We start from the raw sequence: 25,903 nt of genomic DNA on the forward strand, positions 1-25,903 counted from the left end.
GTGCCAATCTGAATAAAATTAATATACACCACCTTCCAATAATTATAAGAATAAAACAGAACTGCTTAAATAATTAAAAAGGTAAAATTAGTTTGAAACCAGATAAATGTTGGAATTTTATGAGCACAAATATATTCAACCCTTTTCACCTCTCCAAACATCAGTTCAATTAGCCACAGATGACAAAAACAACCTCATTAGTCAGATTGGTTTAACGAAGTGCACAGAAATGTAGTCATTCTGGGTGAATCAATACAAGATACTATATACACCTCTTATAAGTTGAAGCCTGAGGCACATTTAGAAGGCAGTCACAAGGGGGGAGAAAAGTGAGGGCCCCTGACAGACAGGGACCTAAACAGTATTTTCAATCTGCATCACTTAAGTGATGGTGATCCCCCCTTTTTTTGTGTTTTTTTACAAAGCCACAAATTTCTGGGTAATAAATAGTGCTTTCACTATTGACTTTGCTAACCATGTGAGTGCTAAGTCTATTACTGACAAGTATCTAAGGACAATATTCTCTCGTGTGCTTAAGAAAGAAAAGGTAATCGCTAAACAAAAAAGGCTTTTTTAGCAAAATATTTTCCCCGCCAAATTTGAAGTGCACCAGGTTATGTGTTGATTCTTTTGACATTTAATGTTATGAGGACATCTTCAACATTTTTTGATCCACTGCACACGCTCATCCTCCTCTTTTTATTTTTATTTTTTTAAAGAGCTCAGTATTGTTCATTCGGTAATGTCATCATCATTGCTCTTTTTTTTTAAATATATATATATGTATATATATATATATATATATATATTTTTTTTTTTTTGTATGTGGGTGAGTATGTGTATGTGCGTGCGTGCGTGTATTTGTTAGCTCACCAAAAACCTATTAGGAAAAATCCCATACCGTTCACCTAAACCGAACTGCGCCGTCAGGAGACCCGAGGGGACCAAAGAAAACCAAGGAAGGTGAAATCCAGCACCGACCAGACACCACCCACCGGGCTACCCACCAGAATTCTTCCCCAACCCCAGAAACATCTAAATTCCAACAAATCCCCCCCCAAAAAAATCAGGGAGACCTCAAGAGACCGAAGGAGAGACTGAGGAAAGGAATGAAGGACAGACGAAGCCGAGTGAGATCCACAGACACCAGCCTCCACCGATTCAATGACCTGAGGAGGAAGCAGATTGTGTCTGAGTTTCGATAGATGCTGGTGTGGTGGATCTGGCATGTATGAAAATCTCCACCAAAGAGGGGAGCCGTCGACCCCTGCCAGGACAGAGCAAGCGCAACACCTCAGGGCCCCCCAGGCCGCGGCAGCGCCAAAGGACGACCCCTGGGCCCCGTCAGGGCCACCGGCCGGAGAGCAAACCCAGGAGCAGGAGCGCCCCCCACCCCAACATGGCCCGCGCCCCCGACCCAACGCAGCAGGACGGGGCACTGCAGGCCTGCCAGGCACCCCACCGGTCCACAGCGACCTTGGGGATACAAAGGCACACAACTGGCGAAGTGATTTTGTGATTATGTCTATGGAATTGTAAATAGAGGTGAACCAATCCATACTATAAAGGCCAAATCTAGCATGACAAAGTAGAACCACACAGTGTTACTCCATTCATAAATATTAGCCACTAAAATACTGGCCACTGCCATTAACTCATTCAAACCGTAAAACGTGTAAATAGGTTTTTCAATACTTTGTCCTTCACTCCCAAAAACGTATTTACACATTTTTTACGTTTTTTATGCAAGAGGCTTTGATTCAGCTTTTGACATGTAAAAGTGGCTTAAAGCAATGGTAGTTATTACAATAACGGCCAGCAGTTGGCAGCAGAATATAAGAGATCAGGTGCAACGAGCTCTTTTTCCCAGTGTTTTCAACAAGTTTGTGAATAATGATGAAATTTAGCTATATTTAAATTAGGGCTGGGGCAAAATATAATTTGGCAATATATCGCGATACTTGTTTACACGATCCGCAGTATCGATCCATTAAGTGGTATTGCGGTACTTAATTGATACCATACATTGCCATACAGCGCATCCGCTGTTATAAGTAGCCAGCCATATATTAATCTGCTAATCCCAGAGGGCGAGCAACATTGCGCCACCAAAGTTTAAAGGCAATTCAAAAAAAGAGATGAACAAGAGTGTAGCCTACTAGCTATTGGCTAATATGTTTGCCTTAGACTGGGAACAACCAAAGACGAACAGCGCCTTCCCTCTTCACTCGCTGCTACCGGCGCGACGGGTTAGTTTATTTTCCTCTCCTCTTAGTAATGTGCTTAAATTCAGCATTCATTTGGTCAGCGGTGTGAGGGATCCGCCGCCGCCCCGTCCAGGTTTCAAAGTGGCCCCCTCGGTCGAGCCCGGGGGCCGCATGGTGCCCCGCTTTGGAGTTAGAGAGGTTGTTGGCGCGCTTGAGAGGCTTCGAGGTGGCCGTAGCCGCAACGCGGCCTGCACGCGGGAGAACAGGTCCTTCTCCACCGGCAACTGCGAGGTTCCCCTGCGGGAGTGCTGGCCAGGCCAGCACTCGTTCTGCGCTTGGAGGAACAGAAGTTGAAGCGGGCTCCAACAGCCCCAGCCACAGGTTGACTGGCGCCCAATGGCGGGGCGCCCCGCTCTCGATTGATGCAGCGATGCTCAGAACAAGACAGGTGCATTACTTCCAAGTGTTGATGATCAATGTGTCATGCAATTCACATTTGTTTTTTCCCCTGAATTTCCAAAACAGCACTGAAAAAATGGGGAGTATTATTTACTTGAAAAAGCGTAGTAAAAAGGTTGATGCACTCAAAAATTCTAAGCACATTTTACAAGGAGTTTAACTAGAATTTCTGATGTAAACAAACTTTACTAGATTTTTTCAAGTAAATTTAAATGCCCATTTTTTCAGTGAGATAATGCATGCTAATATCACTTTCCTAAATAAAAAACAAACAATGAGTTTATGAGTGACAAATGGGCCATCCTGGCAGGATGATCCCTTTTTTAAATACACATTGTAAGGTTAATAACTTTAATATTTAAGTAAAAAAAAAAAAAAAAAAGGACCAAAAATAAAACTTTTTTAAAAAGTATTGCAATACATATCGGATTGCCACAAAGGTATCGGGATCCAGATTTGAACATTAGACAGCTCGTCGCCTGAGTGGGTGCATTCGGAAATATGCTTCTGGCACACTACCTGTACTTCCCCCAGGCCGTTTGAAAACTCAGACCGTTGTTCAAATGTGCCGTTCAGTTATTCAGAGTGCCCCAAAAAACCGGAGCCCACTGATTATAGGCTGTGTTCGGAAATGATTGTGAAAGGAACGCGATCTGCCTCCCGCAGCACACGAGGACGATGAAAATGTGTCGCATTGTAGGTAAAGGTCCAATCCTGGTGGGTCAATGCGCTTTTGGTGCAGAAATCCCTTGTGGAAACCGAAAAATAGTTCCCATGACTACTGTTCTTCTTCTTCTAAATGGAAGATAAAGAAGAATAACTTCCACTGGAAGTACAAGGATTTGTATTCTTCATTTTGCATTTGTAAAAAAAATAAAATAATTCAACCTCCATTTTGTGCAAATTCACCTTTCGTAAAGGATCATGGAACGTATCACTCACGAAAAGTGAGGGAACACTGTATTGAGCAAAACCACCAGCGTGAGAGTGTTAAATCTAACTCTAGAAACGTGTTTATATGTGTCCACACCAGTGAGTGTAATCTGACACTTTTTAAAGTGTTACTTTTTTCACACTTAACCAGTGTTACTCGAACACTGCATATTGTCAAAAATCTACACTGGTAAACACTGAGTAGTGTTGAAAGTACTCTACACTAGTGTCAGTGTTAAACATTTATTTCTGCTCAACTACACTTAACTCTGTTTTTTAAAGTCTTAAGAGTGTACTGTATTGCACTAGTGTCAGTGTTAGAAATTTAACTCAAACTACACTTTACTCTGGTAAATGGTACTTCAGTTATATAGCATTTTCCCTCCTTACAAGGCCCTCAAAGGGCTTTACATTTTGACTACTGATGACACAGCATCAGAAGCAACTGGTGGTTCGGTATCTTGCTCAAGGATATACGTTGACATTGTCACACTGGCCTGGGATCGAACCCATGCTTCAGGGTTGGGAGACGACCACTCGAACATTGAGCCACGCCACCCCAACAACAACAGCTGGATGTACTGCTATTGAAATGTTGACAGCATGCAGAAAATTGGAAAGTTTGTCCTTCACCGGAAGTGAGGGTGTGGTCAATTTAATACTCGAGTTAGTGCTATTCAGTTTACACCCAACATCCACCCCAACTCCAACGCTCTAGGAAATTCACTCTGACTGTAACTTTTTATCGTAACAGTGTTAAAATAACACTGCTTACTGCATATTTGCTCAAACACTGGAAATTTAACACTAACCGATTTATTATGTACTCTTTTTTTGTTTGTTTCTATGCCGGTTCGCTATATGTCAATGTTTAATTGACACCATGGTGCAAATAGTTGAGAACCGCCGTTCTAGGGCATGGCAAGCACAATCACAGTTTTTAATTGATGGAAGTCCAAATATGCATTCAGTAATCAGCACATTCTGATTAAATTACTTTTATTGGATTTATTTAATACAGAATTAAAAACAACAACATGCCGTTAGATAAAGTGTTTTCAAATTTAAAGTGTGCTTTATCTTTATCGTGGATTTCAAAGTGTGTTTACAGCAAACACATTTTGCGGCTCAAACACTTAAAGCTGCTCTACGGAAAAATTTGCCCAAACATATATTTACAATAGCTGTTTTATTTGACCATTTATAATTGAAACATCTTCTAATTAGTAGATTATCACCTTATCAGTTCACAATGGGTACTCCTGCAAGCCTATGGCCAATAGTTGTCAGACTGGATTCAGGTTTGAATTTCCCGCCCTCTGTCTGTGGATGTTGTGATGTCATGTGCACATTGTGTATGTGAAGAAGGGTGTGTGGCAGTGTGCAGTTAAATTTTTTGGCCACAGGTTGCAGTAGTCATTCGAAATTGGACTTCCTGCAGTAGCTTTAAGGAAGCGTAGGCATATGCTAGACATACAAATGTATTTCACAAGTAGAGGTTTAGTGAAGCGCACATTCCACAGTGTTAAGCGCTAAGAGAATGTTTCGATTTTTCACCATTTCAAAGCTTGATTTCATATTCTTGGTAATTCTTTTATTGATTCAAATTTGGCAGACTTGTTAACAACGCCCTTCTCTGCGATGTGTCAAATTTAGACAACAGTTTTATTTTCACTTCATGGGGACTTGCAAGATGTTTTTGAGCAGAGATGTAAACCTTCAACCTCTCGACTGGACATGCTCAGCACTCATCCACCATGCTGCAGCTTTCAAAAAAGATTGTTGTTACGTAACCATACTCAGTTTAGGAAAATAAATCTGGTTAGCATTCATGCTCTTAACATGGTAGAAAGTAGAAACAAGACTGAATGATCATGTCTTCGTTAAGTCATTTAAGCATGCCGTAGTGTGCCAAAAACATTCATATTTACAGTACACATGCGGCCAAAACATTAATTTATGCATGCAAAGCCTTTCCATGCACACACACAAACTTGGTGAGTGTTGGCCTTCTCACCATGTGAATGAGGTGTGTGCCGAGTTGGCTCAGGGGTCTGAAGGCAAAGAGCAGCTTCTCTGCCGCATCCGTCTCTGCCGTTGGACAAGATTGCCTCTGGCTCTACACAAGCACACACATACATACGCACACACACGTTAAATGATTTATAGAGATTTGACAGTCAATAATGATGGATCCAGAGACCTGCCAAGCCACATTTTGACAAACTGACACAAATCCACACCGACTGATTGACTAACAGAGCAACTTGAACAAATTGCATGTTTTTTCCCCCCTTGCATGCACTTGTTTCAGTTTTACGATTAAGACTCCTGACTTTTGAAGTTGTCGTGTTCCCTTTTCTCTAGTTGAATGAGTGTGGCCTGCTTCTGCATGTCTCCAGTGGCAGTTGGGGTGAATTAGCAGTAGAGCCAGGTGATGAAGTTTTCTCTATGCTGTTCAATAGTGCAGAGGTATGATGGAGCATCTCTCCTTATCAGATCATGTTACTGTGCAAATTTTTTCTGGACAAAAGTTTTCTTCTTAATGAGCCATGCATTTTTACAGCAAACATTCTATTTTTCGCTTGTGTCCCTCCTTCATTTGCTCAATCATTCCCTCTCCCTCTTTCCTCTTCTGTCATTCTCCCCTCCACCCAAGCTTCTACCTCCCCTTTAGCCCCAACGCCTCCCTGTCCAGGCATTAATATGTATGCTTTGGGCTGGAGTGCACACTATGGGGAGATGGGGCTTGGCGTGTGTGTGTGTGAGCAAAAGCGAATGTGTGCAGGGAGGCAAGCTGAGGACAAAGCCAGCGGTGATAATGAGGCCGCAGGGACAGAACCAGACAGGCCCCTCTGTGTCTGCCTGTGAGTCTGTTTGTGTGTTTCTCTATGTATGTGTGCATGTGTGTGTGTGTGTATGTGTGTGTGTGTAAGAGAGCGAGAGAGAGAGAGCGAAAGTGGAGAAAGGGTCTCATCGCCTCATCCGCTTTCCCCCGTGTCCACAACTTCGATATTGCGGTTGGTTAAACCTGCAAGCTTCCAGTGCACACCTCAATTGCCCCCCCCCCCCCACACACACACCCCACGCACACACACACACGAACACACGCACACACACACGCAAAACACGACCTTGGGATACAAGGGCACACAACTGGCGAAGTGATTTTGTGATTATGTCTGTGGAATTGTAAATAGAGGTGAATCAATCCATACTATAAAGGCCAAATCTAGTATGACAAAGCAGAACAACACAGTGTTACTCCATTCATAAATATTAGCCACTAAAATACTGGCCACTGTCATTAACTCATGCAAACCGTAAAACGTGTAAATAGTTTTTTAAATAATTTGTCCTTCACTCCCAAAAACTTATTCACACATTTTTTATTTTTTTTATGCAAGAGCATACAGAAGGCTTTGATGCAGCTTCTGACATGAAAAAGTGGCTTAAAGCAATGGTAGTTATTACAGAAACGGCCAGCAGTTGGCAGCAGAGTATAAGAGACGAGCCAGGGCCATGTTGCAACAAGCTCTTTTTCCCAATGTTTTCAACAAGTTTGTGAATAATGATGAAAGAAGAGAGTCTAATCTTTCTTTTGGTAGGTTCCATGTTTTTAAGCAATAGACCTCAATATTCTGTGGGTTTTGCAAAATCTGTAAAAATCCAGTAAAACAGCCGGGAGCGAAGGGGGTTGCTTCAGTGAAAATGGCTGGGAGTGAATGAGTTAAACAGCTTTACAACAACATATCAACAAGTCACTGTTGCTGAGGCTTCGATTTATTTACAAGCGTATGTGATGTAGCGTGTGCGGGGTCATACCTGCAGTGCTGAGCGTACAACATTTGCTGTTTGTGTCAAGATGTTGTGGAGTACTTCCAGAAGGGCTTGCAAAACAAGATGGCTGACCTTCCTTCCGGCAGCTTCTCCATCCAGGTGGACCACTGCAGTCTTTGGGAGGGCATTCACAACAACCTCCACCAGCCCTGTATGTGTGTACGTGTGTGTGCAGGGAAAAGCTTCCATAAGAGGAGAAGCTGAAATACAAGTCAAATCCCTACTTAAATGTTTGCGGTAAATAGAAAATGTCCCAGTATACCTCAGCCTGAATGCATGTAATTCTAATGACCACTACTTGTTGGGTTTGATTATCTATGCGGTATTCTCAGCAATCAGGCTTCTATTTATATTTAATCAGTCAGTACATGATGCTAAAATCCATTCATCATCCGTGACTTTCTTCTTCGGCTGTCTCAATGAAGTATGTCATTACGTGGGTGGCACCCAGTGCGCCACCCGTTGTTCAAACTGTGACACCACAGGTTGTGTTGAACTCCAAATAAATGTGAGATACTGTACTCCTAAACATACTTGAAGCACTCACAATGTAATTTAAAATTCCTTGCACTTGCCTTGAAAAGCTTATACAACCACATAGTTTGAATGGGACTTTTGGGGCACAATATATTATATATAATAATATATTAATTATTAATGTATTTGGTTTTTAAAATACATTTTATTGTGTGTTCTACAGGCTGTCCATATAGTCTGGACACAGAGTTGAAAATAAAAATAGCTTCACACATTTCATAAATAATTTTTGACTTATCTTTTATTATTACTATAGGAATCATTATTTTATTTTATTAGTTATCATAGCCTTGTAAGGACAAGCGGTTAAGAAAATGGATGGATGGATGGATGGATAGCTATCTTATTGGTGAATAATTTGTCAAAAATAACACACATGTGACCGACTAATAATATGGATTTTTTTTTAAATATTAAACTGACCAAATTATGATATGTGAGGTGACCAAATTATGATATGTGAGGTATTGGATACACAGGGACAGTGCTGGTTCTGGCAGGGCCACCACAATTTGGTTTCTGGGCCACCACCAGAAAAGGCTTAACGTAGAACCCTGTATTATTTTCAGTTTTGTGACGATATGACTTGAAAAAATGACCATATTTTTATCATAATCATCATCATTTCTTATCAGGCTACCTGGAAAATTGTCGGGCTACCTCAATTTCCCATGTTAGGTGCCTGGCTGGCTTCTTAGCCTGGCTGGCCAAATCTCAGGACTGTTTAAAATATGAATTTCATACAAATATTATTTTAAGAGGATTGGTACCATAACCCAAGCCGTGTGTGGAGGCGAGTCTGACTATATCTAGTCGGAACTTCTCAGCCTCGCACACCAGCTCGGGCTCCTTCCCTGCCAGAGAGGTGACATTCCATGTCCCCAGAGCTAGCTTCAGTAGCCGGGGGTCGGACCGCCAAGGCCCCCGCCTTTGGCTGCCACCCAACTCACTGCACACCCGACCCCTTTGGCCCCTTCCACCGGTGGTGAGCCCATGGGAATGGGGACCCACGTTGCCTTTTCGGGCTGTGCCCGGCTGGCCCCCATGGGTATAGGCCCGGCCACCAGACGCTCGCTTTCGAGCCCCACCTCCAGGCCTAGCTCCAGACGGGGGCCCCGGTGACCCGCGTCCAGGCAAGGGAAACGAAGATCCAAAGTTTGTGTTTATCATTGGGGTCTTTTGAGCTATGCTTTGTCTGGTCCCTCACCTAGGACCCGTTTGCCATGGGTGACCCTACCAGGGGCATGAAGCCCCAGACAACATAGCTCCTAGGCTCATTGGGACACGCAAACCCCTCCACCACGATAAGGTGATAACTCATGGAGGGGGCTTACATACATACATTAATAAGCACCCCCCCCCCCCGATCAAAACCAGAGCGGTGTTTTGTTATTGGACTTCTGTGATCGCCACAGACTGACCATAACGAACACCATGTTCAAACACAAGGGTGTCCATATATGCACTTGGCACCAGGACACCCTAGGCCGCAGTTCGATGATCGACTTTGTAGTCATGTCATCTGATTTGCGGCCGTATGTGTTGGACACTCGGGTTAAGAGAGGGGCGGAGCTGTCAACTGATCACCTGGTGGTGTGTTGGCTCCGATGGCGGGGTAAGATGCTGGTCCGACCAGGCAGACCCAAACGTATTGTGAGGGTCTGCTGGGAACGTCTGGCAGAATCCCCTGTCAGAAAGAGTTTCAACACTCACCTCCGGCAGAACAGAACAGAAAGGGAGGCGGGGTCCGAGTGGACCATGTTTCGCGCCTCCATTGTTGAGGCGGCCAATCGGAGCTGTGGCCGTAAGGTGGTTGGTGCCTGTCATGGCGGCAATACTCGAACCCGCTGGTGGACACCAGCGGTAAGGGATGCTGTCAAGCTGAAGAAAGAGTCCTATTGGGCCTTTTTGGCCTGTGGGACTCCGGAGGCTGCTGACGGGTACCGGATGGCCAAGCGGAATGCGGCTTCGGTGGTCGCTGAGGCAAAAACTCGGACATGGGAGGAGTTCGGTGAGGCCAAGGAAAACGACTTCCGGACGGCTTCGAGGAATTTCTGGTCCACCATCCGGCGTCTCAGGAGAGGAAAGCAGTGCGCCATTAACACTGTGTATAGTGGAGATGGGGTGCTGTTGACCTCGACTCGGGACGTTGTGAATCGGTGGGGAGAGTACTTCGAAGACCTCCTCAATTCCACCGACACGCCTTCCTTTGAGGAAGCAGGGTCTGGAGACTCTGAGGTGGGCTCCCCCTATCGCTGGGGTCGAAGTCACTGAGGTGGTTGGAAAGCTTCTCGTGGCCCCGGGGGTGGATGAGATTTGCCCGGAGTTCCTAAAGGCTCTGGATGTTGTGGGGCTGTCGTGGTTGACACGTCTCTACAGCATTGCGTGGACATCGGGGACAGTGCGTCTGGATTAGCAGACCGGGGTGGTGGTCCCCCTTTTTAAGAAGGGGGACCGGAGGGTATGTTCCAACTTTAGAGGGATCACACTCCTCAGCCTCCCAGGTAAGGTCTATTCAGGGGTGCTGGAGAGGAGGGTCCGTCGGGAAGTCGAATCTTGGATTCAGGAGGAGCAATGTGGTTTTCGTCCCAGCCGTGGAACAGTGGACCAACTCTACACCCTCAGCAGGGTCCTCGAGGGTGTGTGGGAGTTCGCCCAACCAGTCCACATGTGCTTTGTGGACTTGGAGAAGGCGTTTGACCGTGTCCCTCGGGGAGTCCTGTGGGGGGTGCTTCGGGAGTATGGGGTACCAGGCCCCCTGATACGGGCTATTCGGTCCCTGTACGACCGATGTCAGAGTTTGGTCCTCATTGCCGGCAGTAAGTCGCATTCGTTTCCTGTGAGGGTTGGACTCCGCCAAAGTTGACCTTTGTCACCGATTCTGTTCATAACTTTTATGGACAGAATTTCTAGGCGCAGCCGAGGTGTTGAGGGGGTGGCCTCAACATTGCATCTCTGATTTTTGCAGATGATGTGGTGCTGTGATCTCCAACTCTCACTGGAGCGGTTCGCAGCCGAGTGTGAAGCGGTTTGGATGAAAATCAGCACCTCCAAATCCGAGACCATGGTCCTCAGTCGGAAAAGGGTGGAGTGCCCTCTCCGGGTCGGGGATGAGATCCTGCCCCAAGTGGAGGAGTTCAAGTATCTTGGGGTCTTCTTCACGAGTGAGGGTAAGTTAGAGCGGGAGATCGACAGACGGATCGGTGCAGCGTCTGCAGTGATGAAGAAGGAGCTGAGCCTAAAAAAAAAGCTCTCGATTTACCGGTCGATCTATGTTCCTGCCCTCACCTATGGTCACGAGCTGTGGGTCGTGACCGAAAGAACAAGATCCCGGATACAAGCGGCCGAAATGAGTTTCCTCCGCAGGGTAGCCGAGCTCTCCCTTAGAGATAGGGTGAGAAGCTCGTTCATCCGGGAGGGACTCAGTGTCGAGCCGCTACTCCTCCGCGGAACCAGAGGAACCAGTTGAGGTGGCTCGGGCATCTGGTTTGGATGCCTCCTGGACGCCTCCTTGGGGAGGTGTTCCGGGCATGTCCCTCCGGCGGGAGTCCCCCGGGACGACCCAGGACACGCTGGAGAGACTACGTCTCTCGGCTGGCTTGGGAACACCTTGGGATCCCGTCGGAGGAGCTGGCTGAAGTGGCTGAGGAGAGGGAAGTCTGGGCTTCCCTGCTAAAGCTGTTGCCCCCGCGACCCGACCCCGGATAAGCGGTCGAGGATGGACAAATGGATTATTTTAAGCATTTACAATAATTATAGTAAATAGGAAAGCGTAGTAATTTATTATTATTATTTTTAATTAACATTAAAAGCCTACACAGCAAATTCTGTAGAGTAAATTTGACTCTATTTAGAATGGGACCAAATAGACTCAGTTTTTAGAGTAAGCTATTTACAATTGGAAGAGAGTAAAATAAATAATTTGAAAAAAAGAAATCAATAAACCAAGGGTTCAGGAACAAACTCACAACCTTCAGTTTGGGGGACTGCTACACTACCACCTGAGCTATGCCCCTCCTACTTTTTGCTGATCAAAAAAGATGTTTTAGGTCTCTTGGAGTTAGGAAGATTCCAGCTGACATGAGCAATACACTAACACACAGCAGGAACAGACTCAGGGAGTAGATCGGCTGTCTCCCAAGCTGAAGGTTGTGAGTTTGTTCCTCAACCCTTAAGTGACTTTTATTTCTATTTTTTTTTTCAATTGTCAAAATTACTCTAAAACTGAGTCTATTTGGTCCCACTCTAAATAGAGTCAAATTTACTCTACAGAATTTACTGTGTACTCCGATAAAACAGATCATTAACATTGAAAAACTTTGTAATTGTTTGATATGATGGTTGAACAGAACGACCCTGCCTCATTGACAAAACGCTTATATATTAATCACTGGATGTCGTCCGTCTATGTCGTGTTAAGTCTCATTACCTCCTTGTGGAAGAAAATGTATGTTAAGTCCCATTCCCAATATGTGATGAGAATGAATTTCTCTGAATAACTATGAATTCCATTCCACTTCCTGTCATTCAAATTCAATTCAACATCCTGTGGAGTGGAGTCAATTCAAATTCATCCACTGAATTGAATTCTGAAATGTGGAATTTTGCCTAGCCTCGAAAGTAAACGTGACGGTACGTTGTTGCTGTACTACCCTGCGACATTAGCAGGAAACTAAAATGAAAGTTACGACTGTAACTGCGGTTCGATGAGTCCCAGACGACCGCCAGATGGCGGTGCTTCAAGCACTGAATGTTTCCTTCACGCATGCGCAGTTCAAGTAATGCATACCAAATTAGTCACCTGTGACCCCTGGGTGACCCTAGAATGGTATAAGTTCCAGTGTCACCCGAGGTTCGTTTCCTACGGAATCTTCTCACGTAAACACGAGGATTCCGAGTGACAGGACGCTCTGACGGTCGTCAGGGACTCATACAACCGCAGTTACCGTCTTAACTTTCGATCAATTTCGTCCCTCCCGACCGCCAGATGGCGGTGCTTCAAGCACTGAATGACTAATACGGCGTAGACATGAGGAATGCCAGACACAATCTCACTGAGAAGCCCCAGCAACCAAACCATGCCCAGCGGATGGGGAGAGGCGTTCTCCACGTTTTAAAACCTGGAGAAAGTGCTCGGCGCCGTCCACTAGGCAGCAGCAGAGATGTCCTCCAGAAGAACACCTCTCAAGGCAACCCAAGAGGTGGCAACGCTCTTGGTGGAGTGACAGCGCACCCCCGGCAACAGGGGACGGCCCGACACCAGGTAGGAATGACGAATGGCATCCACGACCCAGTGAAACAAGCACTGCTTGGAGAGAGCGGAGCCCTTAGCCGGACCCCTAAAAAAAGCTGAGCAGACGTTCGAATGCCCGCCGTAACGTCGTAACACGAGTACCGCAAGGCTCTCACAGGAAACAAGAGCGCCGGCCTGTTCGTCGTCAACATGTGGAGTGGCAATACCATGAGATGTCGGTTGAGCCCCCTCAGGTCCAGTATCATCTGGTATCCGCCTGTCTTTTTCGGGATAAGGAAGTACGTTGAGTAGAAACCCCCGGGTTGCACCAGAGGATCAGTCCCTGGCCCTCCGGCCCCTAGGGTGGGAGGGGCCTGCAGCTCGGGGCTGCCTGGAAGGTAAGCGGGCGGAGGAGCGAAAGTCCACGACCTCCGACCTCTGAGAAGGCCGCGGGTAACTCCCGGGAGGCTGAGGCTGTGACAAAGGGCGAAAGCGAGGTAAAGTAGGGTCTATATGGGGGGGCGCGGGTGGGGGGTTGGGGACCCTAATAGTCCTTTCCAGCGCCCCCACAGCAGCCAAACCAAAAAGCTGCCCCGGCTCCACAGGAACACTACGGAGAGCCCTCCTAGAGGACTCAAGGGGGACTGTGCCAGCCACACCTGGCGGCGCACCTGCACCAGGAAGGACATCAGCCGGCTGTACTCCCTGGTTATGAGGGCAAAAGCTTGGAGGGCCGCATCACTGAAGGACACAGCAGTATCCAGGCTGTCCGTCCGCAGAGACGCAGAGAAAGCGAGCATAAGGTAGGCCAAGAATTCATTATGCGACCAGAACACGCGGCAGCGTTATAAGCCCGAGTGAAAAGGTCATCGGTCACCCGACATTGGGGTCGAGGGCACCGCACTGACGGCTGAAGGGTCTCTTCCGGGAACATGATAAGGGATGCGACAGCTGGCTCCATGTCAGGCATCCAGTCCAAGCCGACACTAGCTGCGTCATGCATAGCCGCTAAAGCACGGCTATCAGCAGAAAGGCGGGAGAGAGCCCCAAGATCCCTCCAGCAAGCATGCAGTTCCCGCAAATAGTCCTGAGACGCGGGGACAGAAAAGGCAGAGGAAGGGCGCCTGTGCCGGAAGAAGGCACTCTCAAGATGCCGACTGGGGCGGGAGGTTGACGGTCCTGCAAAAAAGACCTCACCTCCGCTAACTCGGTCTACAGGCGTCCCACCTCTGAAGTGAGTCGTCGCTGCGTCACCTTCTTCTTGGGGGGATTGGACATAGCAGAAGCCACACCAAGACGTTTTGGGGCTCTAGGTTGGGAGGATGACAGGCGACTCAGGGGACTGGGGTCCTGCACAAGAGGATTGCCGGACTGAGTCTCTCCAACGCGATTGGAAACGAGGCATCTCGGGCTGCAATCATCCAGGATATTGGAGGCCTCAAAGAGGGTGCCACAGTCCACACAGTAATCGCGAATGCAAAGGAGTCCGGGTAGTGAACAGTAGCAAGCTGAAGGAAGGGGGCGCGGACGCCACCTGCACAGCAAACGCAAACCGAGCAGCCGACGCGCGGGTCGGGGCAGGATACAAGTCGGTAAAGTAGCGATAAGCTGAGAGAAGGCGCGGGGACGCCACCTACACAGCAGACGCGAGACGTGCACTAGTCGCCGTACACATACAAGAGCAACAAGGCACGCGATGGCAAGCAAAGCTGCCCCAAGCGAAGCTGAGAGAAGGGGCGGAGACGCCGCCTGCACAGAAGACGCGAGGAGCGCACTAGCGGTGCGGGACATGCACAAAAAGAAGCCGAACAGCCAATCGATCAAACAAGAAGTGCAACGCCGTAAGCTGGGAGCGGGGACGTGGACGGCGCCTTCACCAGCAAAGGCAAAAGAAAAAGTGCAACAACTAACCGGTAACGCGTCGGAGAAAAACAGGCGCCAACAAGCCGGGAGAAAGGGCGCTAACTCCACTCAAGGCTAGCGGTGGCAAAAAGGAAAACTCCAATACGCGGTAGCTAGGGCGCTAACGCGAGGCTAACCGCACGAAAAATAAAAGTATGCCGCAGTAGACGCGGTAACTAGTGGCAAAACGGACAAACAGAAGGTGTCAATAACCCTAATTATGGGGGGTTAGAGTATATGACCAGATGGTCCCAAATGAAAGAAGCACGCTGCAATGCCATCAAACACAAATCCAAACAAACACTGTCGCCGCAGCCTTTAGAGGGTAAACCACGCAGCTCCGACCAACACGGTCACAAGTGGGTGAACCAATGACTGACGAATAAGGTGGCTGTTGTTCACCTAATCAATAAAGTTATCAACAACCACCAGTTCTGTGTCATTTAGGAATAATTTTTGCTGCTTTATTTGTTTACCCCTCATTAGTCTGCACAGCATATTTTCTTCCTGTTTACATTCTTGTGACCAACATAAGAAGACCATGATGTCAAGTGGTGTGATGCTTTACCAAATCTTTGAAAGTTTTTCTGCATCAACACAAACCCAGGAGGGACACAGACATTGTTGACAAAACCATCAACTGATTTGTACCAAAACAAGTGAACCTCAGGAGTGAATTAACCAAAATTTCATGGGTCATGTATGAACATTAATTATGGTCGCTGCTTTTAGCAACTTCCATTGTGTAAAAAAGTGCAGAGGGTTGCACAGTTTTGTATTCAAAATAAAACTAATAAATGATTTGGGTGCATGTATCTGAAATTTGAAAATGTATTTTTTATGTATATATTTTTTAGCAATATTGTAACAACACAACATCTAGCATGATGATCTATAATTGTGATGTGAAATTTTACATACAGTTTCATCTCCATAGTCTATACCTTTCTCATCAACTTCGTTTAACGTTGAAGATGTTGGAGGACAACTATCTATTGCTATATATGAATATATGGCAGTTACAAAGTGCAAATCCATGTTTTGCTTGATGAATTCAGCATCACAGGGTTCTTTACATTATTTCTTCTATCTATTACAGGCATTTGCTTTTGAAATACTCTCACGCCACGGAGATACAGGAGATTCTACTCAGAACAGCCTGGTATGCTGTCACTTGCATAATATAGTGCACACAAACATAGACTGCATGTCCAAAATTACATTCATAAACTGACTACTAACTAAAACTAACAAAGGGAATTGCGAGTGCAATGAATTTTTACAGTCAACCCCAGCTTTTCATAAGGGGTAAGGGACTAGGCCGGCCAGCAGATAGCGAAAATCTTTTTTCTCCACCAAAAACATCAACTAAGTGGTGTTTTCCTCCATTCGCCCATCTATTGCCGCCTTTTCATCGAACTAAGCGGTATTTTTTTGTCCCCGGATGTTCGCGTCTCCATGGAACTTTTCGGGGCCGAGCTGTTACAACGAAACCGCTTTTCAGAACAATCTCTGAGGTGGTTCTGCAGCGCCGGTCGTCTGGCGCAGAGCGGGCCCGTGTTGTCACTGTCATCTGATTGGCCGACAGCAACGCAGCAAGCAACGCCGTGGAGCACGCCCATTACCTTATTTTTCTAGCCTTCTTTGATGCAAAACCATCAATGACATCATCATACGAAATCTGTTGTGCAACTGTTTGTTTGATTGATGCTGATAGTTGATGGCAAGTCCAAAAAGCCATGCCAAAGTTAGCTTGGCAAGTCTACAGTCATATATACGTCTCTGTTGTGTTGCAAAACCACTACACACTAAACAGATTAGCTATGGGTAAAATTAGTTACATCACTTGATGCCTCAGTCAATTCTAAATAGTTGCTCGTTAAGCAAAACTAAATACCAAATGAAATCGAGTTGTCTTTTGTGGATTAGCAACATATTAGCAAGAGGCTAAGAAATAGCCGAGAGCTTACTCTCACTCACACTCATAGAAATCTGCCTACCTTTTCTCACGCCTGTTTGTCCTCTCCTTTTTCTAAATTGCTGCACCAGATGGCTTCTTTTATTATTATTATTATTATTATTTTTGATTATTGCAGAACATACAACAATAGCCATTCTTAGTAATGATAAACCAATGACTGATACAATTGTTGACTATACATAACAAAGCAAAACAAATAAAACAACATGCCAGGGGTTAAGTTTACAAAAAAAATACAGAATCGATGTACTGCTTGATTTCACAATGTAAAGCAATGAAATACGTTTTCCTATGTAAGAATTTACATTTATGAATGTAAAATTTTGCTATAATAACGATAAGATTAATAATATAAATCTCCTTGTGCTTTAACTTATTTATTTTAAAGTCATAGATACCAAACAGTACATCTTTCCTAAACAGTACAAAATCTCCATCAATCTTTTCAGCAATAAATTTACAAAAGTCACTCCAAAAGCTTTGGACGAAGGGGCACAGCCAAAATTAATGAGTCACTGTTCCACCAGAAAGTGCATTTCTCATCAACATCTTCCTTGAAACTTTTCATAATATGACCATTTGAATGGGGTAAAACCTATGAATTATTTTAAAACAAATAATGATTGGGTGACATCCAGATTATTTTCCAGTCTATGTGTTCCACATCTTTATTCCAGTATGACATCACATATGGAACCGTCACAACTTCTCTTTTGAACAAAGATCGAATAAGTTGTTGTTCTTGCTGTTTTGGCAGGACAAGCACCTGATGACTTCTTTTCGCTTGTACTTTTGATTCATCATCTTCATTTGCGTCTTGACATCATTACCGTCCGTTCAGGCGTTCACCCGTCAATCAAACGGAGTCCGGAGTTACGTGACGTAAACGTTTACGTAGATTTATTATTATTATTATTATTATTTAAATGTTTTCACATACCCATCAATTAAATGTAGACATATGGGTCTACATTAATTATGAAATACAATTTATTTGGAAGCAGTTTTTGTATCTTTCCCCTCCCCTCTCTCTCTTCATTGCCTGCATCTGCACGCAGTCGCTATTTGACAACCCTTTGCCTCTTACAATTTGAATCTCCGCAGCAAGGTACCCCAGCACGGAAACGTGCGTTTGTAATTGATCTAAAAGCAAATAAAGTTCTTTAAAAACCGAAACATGCGGTACACGGCAAAAATCTTAAGTAAGATATAATTTCTTAAATTTTACCTAAATTTGCTTATTTTGATTTGACAAGTTATTTTTACTTAAAATAAAATTGTAAGGCAAGATCATTGTGCTTATTTTAAGATACTTATTACTTAATTATCTTATTTGATCAAGCAGTCTTGGCATTGAGTGTTAACAGCCAGTTTTAAGTACTGTGAGGATTAAAACAAGCATTTCCCACATTTTAAGATGACAACTAACCAACGTCAAAGGCCCTGAATTGGGGTTTCATGAGTTTTCTTATTTTAAGATTTTGCATAATCTAGTAATAAGATAAATGGAAAAAAATACAAGTATGAAAACAATCAGTGCAATGTGGTTCTTTTAGTTCTATTTACTAAGCTAATTTTTCCTTGTTTGAGTACCAGCTCAATGGTCTAGTGTTAGAGAGCCTACCCTCAGACTTAAAAGTTGTGGGTTCAATTCCTGGCTGAGTCATGACAAAGAAAATGGGACTTGTTACCTCCCTTCTTGACACTCAGGCTAAGTTATCCAACAGTAAAAAAAAAAAACTATTTTCTTTTTAAGAAAATAGTTCTATTTATTACAGCTTGAAAAAAGTCGACATTTTTAGTGTGAACATACTATTTTCAAGACCGCAGTGGTTGATATGGGTCTAGTATTATTTTCTTATTTTTCAAAATCTTACAGGTAAATTTAAGTAAAACTTTCTTGTTCTGTTGGTAGATAATTTTGCTTATTTGAAGTAATAATTTTCTTATTTTACTATATTTTTCTCTTAAATTTTCTACAGTCCTTTTTGCAGTGTAGTCCAGCGAGTAAACTAGCAAGTTTTGTTTAGAGTTTAAAAAAACGAATATTTTTAGCACGCCTGTGTGCGCCCTTAGATCAATTGTCCCTGGGCAGTCGCCCACATTGCTCATAGCAAAAACCGGCTCTGCTGTACAATCAACCATATTAAAATGGAGAGAGTATCAGACCACTGTAAACCTACCAAGACCCGACCGTTTGTCTAAAATTTCAGCCCAAACACTGATCAGAGATGCAGCAAGAGGCCCATGATTGAGATTGAGATCAGGTAAGTAAGTAAAATAAAGTCCCTGCCACACTTTGGCTTTAGTCACAGGTGCTTCTATTCAACCGGCAGGTAAAGGAGCTCATTTACCTGTCTCACAGGTGTTTTGTGGCAAACTTCAAACAACACTTTTTATGATTTTCTTTTGAGAAATGGGATTCTTCGTGCCACTCTCCTATAAAGGCCACACATTTGTGCAGTGTGCAACTAACAGTTGTCCTATGAACAGATTCCCTCCACATTCCGAAAGGCATGCATGGTCGGTTAATTGAAGTGTCTAAATTGTCCCTAGTTGTGATTGGGAGTGTGGATGGTATCCTGCGATTGGCTGACAACCAGTTATTAACAAATATTAACAAAATAACCAGGAGTACCTCACCTACTGCCCGAAGCCAGCTGGGATGGGCTCCAGTGCCCCCGTGACCATTGTGAGGAATAAGCGGTTCAGAAAATGGATGGATATATATTCCTATGCTTCTATGACTTAAATTCTTATTTATTGTAGTTCGTATGAGTTTATTTTTTATTATGCATATATGTATTAAAAACTGTTTAGTGTGATAGTTAAAAAACAAAAAAAGCACCATTCCCCTTGTTGTTGGCTCTATTTTATTTTTGTTTGTATAATGATGCCTTTTCAGTTAGCTGGATACCAGTTGTTCTTCACTTATAGGCTATACGCACACACTTGCATTCACACGACCCACACACTGACGCACCACTTGAGGGCTAAGAATTTTTTGAGGGAAAAAAATGAATTTTTTTTGCTCTATCCTACTTTGGAATTGGGAACTTAACCAAGTTAAAAATAGCTCTTCCACAGTACTTTCCACTATTCATAGCACTGGTGGTGTAGTGCTACCCTTCAATGCAGATGACACGGGTCAGATTCCCGCCCAGTGCCCCAATACCCGAGTAAGCCCTGGATACAGAGCGCAGTTCGAGGCGTGCTGCAACGTCGAGTGGACCTAAACGTTTGACCGCCCACACGTATTTTCGATCTTGAAGCATCTTGTTCTTTCTTTTTTTGGTGTTAAACCTAACCCCTAACCCCTAATCCTAACCATAACCCTACTACATCACGATTACAGTATTTTTTGAACACTTTGTTGAACAACGAAAATTATAACTGACCGAAACCCGTCCAGGGATGCGCTATCTGCTGGGCACATGTAGTACTGCACTTCGGCCTCTTCCTCAAACCGTTTAGTTAGCTCCGCCCTGGCTGACTGAAGCTGTCATATGTGTTTGTAATTTTCGATGCTCTATAATGTAAAAACTTTACGTCATAAGACGGCACATCATTAAAGCTGCAAATTTTGCTGGAAAAAAATTGTCTAAACCATTTTGAAAAGTCAGTGTGGGCGGAGTCAAATGATTAAGTCCACCCGACATTGCGGCACGCCGCAAACTGCACTCTGCATCCAAGGCTATTTACAATACCCAGGCAATGCCAGTCCCAAGCCTGGTAAAAAAAAGAAAAAAGAAAAAAAAGAAAAAAGAAAAAAAATAGTTATAGCTGGTCTAAGCTTGTAAACACAGCTATGAACCAGTTATATTAGGTTGCATGTAAAAATGCTAGCTGCTCAAGTAAAGTTGCACATGGGTTGCTAAATCTTATTTAAATGCTAAGTTTAAATTTATATTTCTTAGAAATTGCCCTGTTAGAAAATGTTTCTAGACAAGAAAAGTTTGCTGCTATGTGAATTTAAGAAATATAAACTGTAAATTATATAAAAAAGTAAACTAATTGGTTGGTTATTATATAGCAAAAAAATCCATCAATCCAAATACACCGTTATTCTATAGAATTACTATTAGGATACTCGAATACTGAAATATTTGACAGCTGCAGCCCTACATTCAATCTTGCCATTATATTTAATATATATAATAAGAAAAAAAGTTGTTTCGAGCATTGCCTGTGATAATGTTACTACAAAGACAATCACTCTGCTCGGCAAATAAAGGTTGGTTGTTTTTGCCTTGGAAGCTTCTCCTAAACTGTCACTCTTCCATTATTGCTCCTCACTTTAACCTTCAAATCCCCTCACCCCTTTCTTCTCACTTAAATGCATCCTTACTCCATATTTAAAAAAATTCCTCCCTGCCACCTCTGTGCAACCCTTTCTACCTCCCATTTCTTTTTCCTGGCTCAGCCGAGCTTCCCTCTCTATTTTCACAATTTTTTTCAGCTCTACTCTTCTTCCACATCTTCATCCCTCTCTCTTTAGTCCCTCTGTCTTCCTTCCCCAGGGGGTATTATCTCAGTCAGAGGCAAATCTGCCCAATTATAAGCCTCATCTCTCCTCCCTACAAACACACACACACACGCGCGCACGCGCACACACAGAAGGCTTGTCCTCGGTGCTCCTGCATCCACTGCCACACTGTTCACACATCCCCTCTTTGGCTAACACAACACAAGCACATAAACACATACCTTCCTATTTTAACCTTAAACACTGTCTATTTCATTGCTTCCCAACACACAAACACACACACTTGCCCCCATCTCCTCCCCTGACTCTCTGTCACACCTTAAAAAAGCCAATTATACACACTTCCTCCCTTCTCCTCGTCCCTCCTCCTAGTTCCTCTCTCCCTTCTTCTTTGCCGTCACCACATTTCGAGTAAACCCCAGCTGAAAGGAGGGAGAGAAGAGTGCAAAATTGAGAATGAGTTGAGGGTAGATGGGGCAGTGGGAAGAGGGAAATACATTTATTTTTGAGTGCACAACGTAAGATGGGAGTTGAGAAGAGCATATTTCAGAAGTGGAGTTTAGGTCAAGAGGAGAAAAAATAACAAGGACCACAATAAGCAAATAAAGCAACGGCTATAAGCAAGGAAGACAGCAGGAAATGAGAAAGGGATATGTGAATGTAAATTACCAAACTATGATGATGCTGGCTGCTGCTAATTATCTCACAAGGGATACCAAAGAACTCGAGGAGTTGGTGGTGATTTGGCTGGCGGTAGTGTTTCATGGTAGAATTGTGTGGTCAGAGTGTCTAATTGTGGAAAGGAAGTGTAGTATTCGTTGGTCTATATTGTTGTGTCAGGGTAGTATAAAGGGTTAGAAAGGTTGTGTTATTATTAGTGTTGTGTCGATATCGATACCAGTATCGGGAGAGGCCCCGGTAAGACATTAAAACAGCGGTATCAGTAAATTAGAGTACTAACACGCCAATGCAATTTTCTGATGCCGATACAGTGTTCCCTTGCTATAATGTAACTTTTCGCAGCCTCACTGTTTTGCGGATTTTTGTGTGTGCAATTTTGCATGTATTTTTATTTTTTTTACAGTAATGTATCTATTTTATATTTTTTTTTTTATGAAGGTCTGAACATTAAGTAAGTTTAAACAAGAGAGAAATGTGAGAAAATGTAAATGCCTCGATGAGAAAAGTGTATAAACTGTGTGGTGAGTGGTTTATTTATTTTTAATAATAAATGCAAAACATAAAGTTAACTACTTGGTGTATTTCATTTATTGCGGGTATTTTGTAGAACCTAACCACAGTGGAAAACGAGGGAACACTATATAGAACTTTGAACGCACCATCTTGTGCCTTGCTCTCGCACGACACACAGCAAAAAGCTCAGTGATGAATTGACTCACAGAGTTGATTTCAACACTTGTCCAGAGTTTATATACCTCCACACTTTCCACAGTCAAATCAACACTTTTAAAATAGTGAAAATACACAGCTAATATATGATCAGCTCATCAGCAAACTCTGCATAAGTCTGATAACGATCATGTTGATTGGAATCAGCTTGTGTTGGAAAAGGGAAACATCCAAAACCTCAAGGATCGAGTTTGCCCGCGCCTGTTCTAAAGTCACCCATAAGTTTTTGGCCTTGTTCAGACTGCCAGTCCAAATCCGATTTTTAGCCCATTCATTTTCAAAGTAGATGGCTCTTTTGCAATCTGAACAGTCCCAAAGCACATGAAATCCGATTTTTGCGGGACGGATTGAAACCACATATGGGAGGTAGTTTCATATCCGATTCTGTCATAATGCGTCTCAGTGTGATCCGCTTGAAACACTCAGAACGGATTTGACTGTCCGTAACATCACTCTACGCGTGCAAAAACAAAATGCGCCCGCGCTGGCAATATCCAATCGGTTCACTGCCTGGCTGGTTCCTCGCATGCTTGGCAGTCAAACACCTTGACGGCTGCACTACCCTGTTGACTCCTCTCATGCACAGTCGGAAATACAGTGACTTGCGCTGAAGCTGGTCTCGCTACCCCATCAGTTCTTCACATGTGCAAACGGAAATAGTGAATTAGTGCCCGGCCGTAGCCATAGACATATGGTTGCTTTAAAAAAAAAACACGTTTAACGCGTTTGCGAGGAATGGGAAGTACAAAGCGGTAAACAGCGTCACAATGACATCAAACACTCCACGCGCTGGGCTCCGCCTCCGTTCGATGTCATTGATACAGCAACCTGTCAGATGGGTCAATAATGTGGCTCAGTCTGAACAGAGCCAGATCGGATTTGGACACTTGCTAAAAACAATCTGGACAGTCAGCCCTAAGAATCTGTATTGAGGAGGAATCCGATTGGAGTCAGATATGCCTACAGTCTGAACGCAGCCTTATAGGCAGGTTTTGCCAAGCGCTTCAGGCCTTAATGGGTTAAGAGGAGGGACCAGTGGGAATAGAAAAGTGTAGCGCAGGCCACGTCGCGGCTGGAAAGCATCCTCGGAATGTTAGTCAACAAGACGTGCCGACCCACTGGAAAAGCATGATCAATATGACAGCAAGCGGTCACTGTGTCACCATGCCACTTTAACAAAAGTAACTAGACAGAAGTAAAAGCCCAAGGTAGGCTTAAAATCATTAAATGAAAATCGTGACTTTAAAATTAGCGACCAACACAATATTAGCAGTCATCTAGACCGCACCGGAATGGCAGCAACGATCATACAATAAATCTTATCTTTCTACAAAAGATGCTTTCTTTCCGCCCAACCATCCGCTGAACCATGTTGAAATTTCACACCTGGGACATCGTTCTCTTCCAAAATGACTTATGCATAATTAGGAAAACGTGACATCATTTGAGATCAACCCTATTGACCCACTTTGAATTTACAATGCTTCTAATGAGCTTCAAACAAGCATTCATGAGTTCTTATGTTGAGAGAGGACAAGTCACATCTTGTGTTGATCTTATGGCGCTTTTCCACCGGACCGGTTCCACACCGAAGCGGCATTTTTTGTCCCCGGACGTTCGCGTCTCCATCGGACTTTTTCGGGGCTGAGCTGTTAAAACGGAACCGCATTTTTGAACCATCTAAAATGGTGGTTCTGCAGCACCGGTCGTCTGGCGCCGAGCGGGGCCGTGTCGTCACTGTCATCTGATTGGCCGACAGCAACGCAGCAAGCAATGCCATGGAGCTTGCCCATTTCCTTATTTTATGCAAGTGAGGCAAGAGGCTCCTGCAGGTCTTCGCCAAAGTCATAAAAATACAGTATAAACAATAAATATAATAATGTTTTACAACAACGCTGAACTATATTTACAATTTAAAAGGTACTTGTGGATGCATTTGTAATGATTGTGGTTTTTAAAAAATCGCGAGTGCACACCGCTTGCTTGGTCATTCGTGTGTTCCCATTCACTTGAATGAGAGCTCCAGCGGCAGTTAAATGAATGAGACTGAGCTCTCCATTCAGAAATAGCTTTGCGAGCCGGTCATGAAATCAAGATCGCAATACTGTATTTCATCCATTGTGATCGATATGAAATTGTAAATATAGTTAAATGTTGGCGCGACTTGCCACTCCTGAAATGTTATGGCAGAGCGGAGAGCCGCATGCACAGCGGGAGTGCAAGCTTGGCTTGGACAGTTCAAATTATCCCGCCCCCTTCCTGCCGCACGCCTGCTGTAATGGAAATGCAATGGCGGCCGTGTAGTGTCGATCTGTGCAGTGTGGTGTGGTGTGGTAGCGTGCCATGCGGGGTTAATGGGAAAGCGCCATTATATTATTGTTAATTAGTGTTGGGGGTAACGTGTTACAAAAGGAACGCATTGCAGTAATATATTACATTTAGGCAGTAACGAGGTACATCTTGGGAAAAAGCCATAAGTTAAAACCCGATCTACTACAATAGTTACAACATGAGCTACTAATTAAAGCGGTCATCGGGTATCACACGGAACCTCACTTATTTATGACAGCATTCCTTTATTTTCACACGATAGTCAGCTCCGTGCATGGGTGAAAAGTCATCGTTTGTGAGACCATTCGCTGTCATGGTTTCATGAAATAAAACGCCAAACATTACAAGCAGAAACAAAGTAAAACAAAAACTGAGTTCAGAACTGTGAAGAAGTAAGCATCATTTTGTTTTTAGATGAGATTTGAATGAATGTGCCATCCCTTGTCAAGAATGATGATGATGATCATTCTGATTGGCTGTTAGCGATCAAAATACAAATCTGGCTGTCTCTGAGCCAAGAGAAGAGCTCCAGTGGCCGATGACGTCATGCTCCATTGAACAAACTACAGCACACCAAAAAACAA

The 25,903-nt window shown here is 44.0% G+C and overlaps 1 protein-coding gene across 3 annotated transcripts in view; it reads right to left on the reverse strand.

The window, feature by feature from the left end:
* The window catches only part of ulk4 (unc-51 like kinase 4), a 127,054-nt gene that overhangs the window by 11,585 nt on the left and 89,566 nt on the right, over positions 1–25,903 (reverse strand). For all 3 annotated transcript variants that reach the window (XM_086079154.1, XM_086079155.1, XM_086079156.1), the window contains 2 exons: positions 7,425–7,588; positions 5,617–5,718 (listed from right to left, as the gene is read on the reverse strand). The gene's annotated coding sequence lies outside the window, so the exon portion shown is untranslated. The remainder of the gene's footprint in view (positions 1–5,616; positions 5,719–7,424; positions 7,589–25,903) is intronic.

Source organism: Leptonotus elevatus, chromosome 6, assembly GCF_054856555.1.
Source record: "Leptonotus elevatus isolate MCC_2025b chromosome 6, RoL_Lele_1.0, whole genome shotgun sequence".
NCBI classification, from domain to species: Eukaryota; Metazoa; Chordata; class Actinopteri; order Syngnathiformes; family Syngnathidae; genus Leptonotus; species Leptonotus elevatus.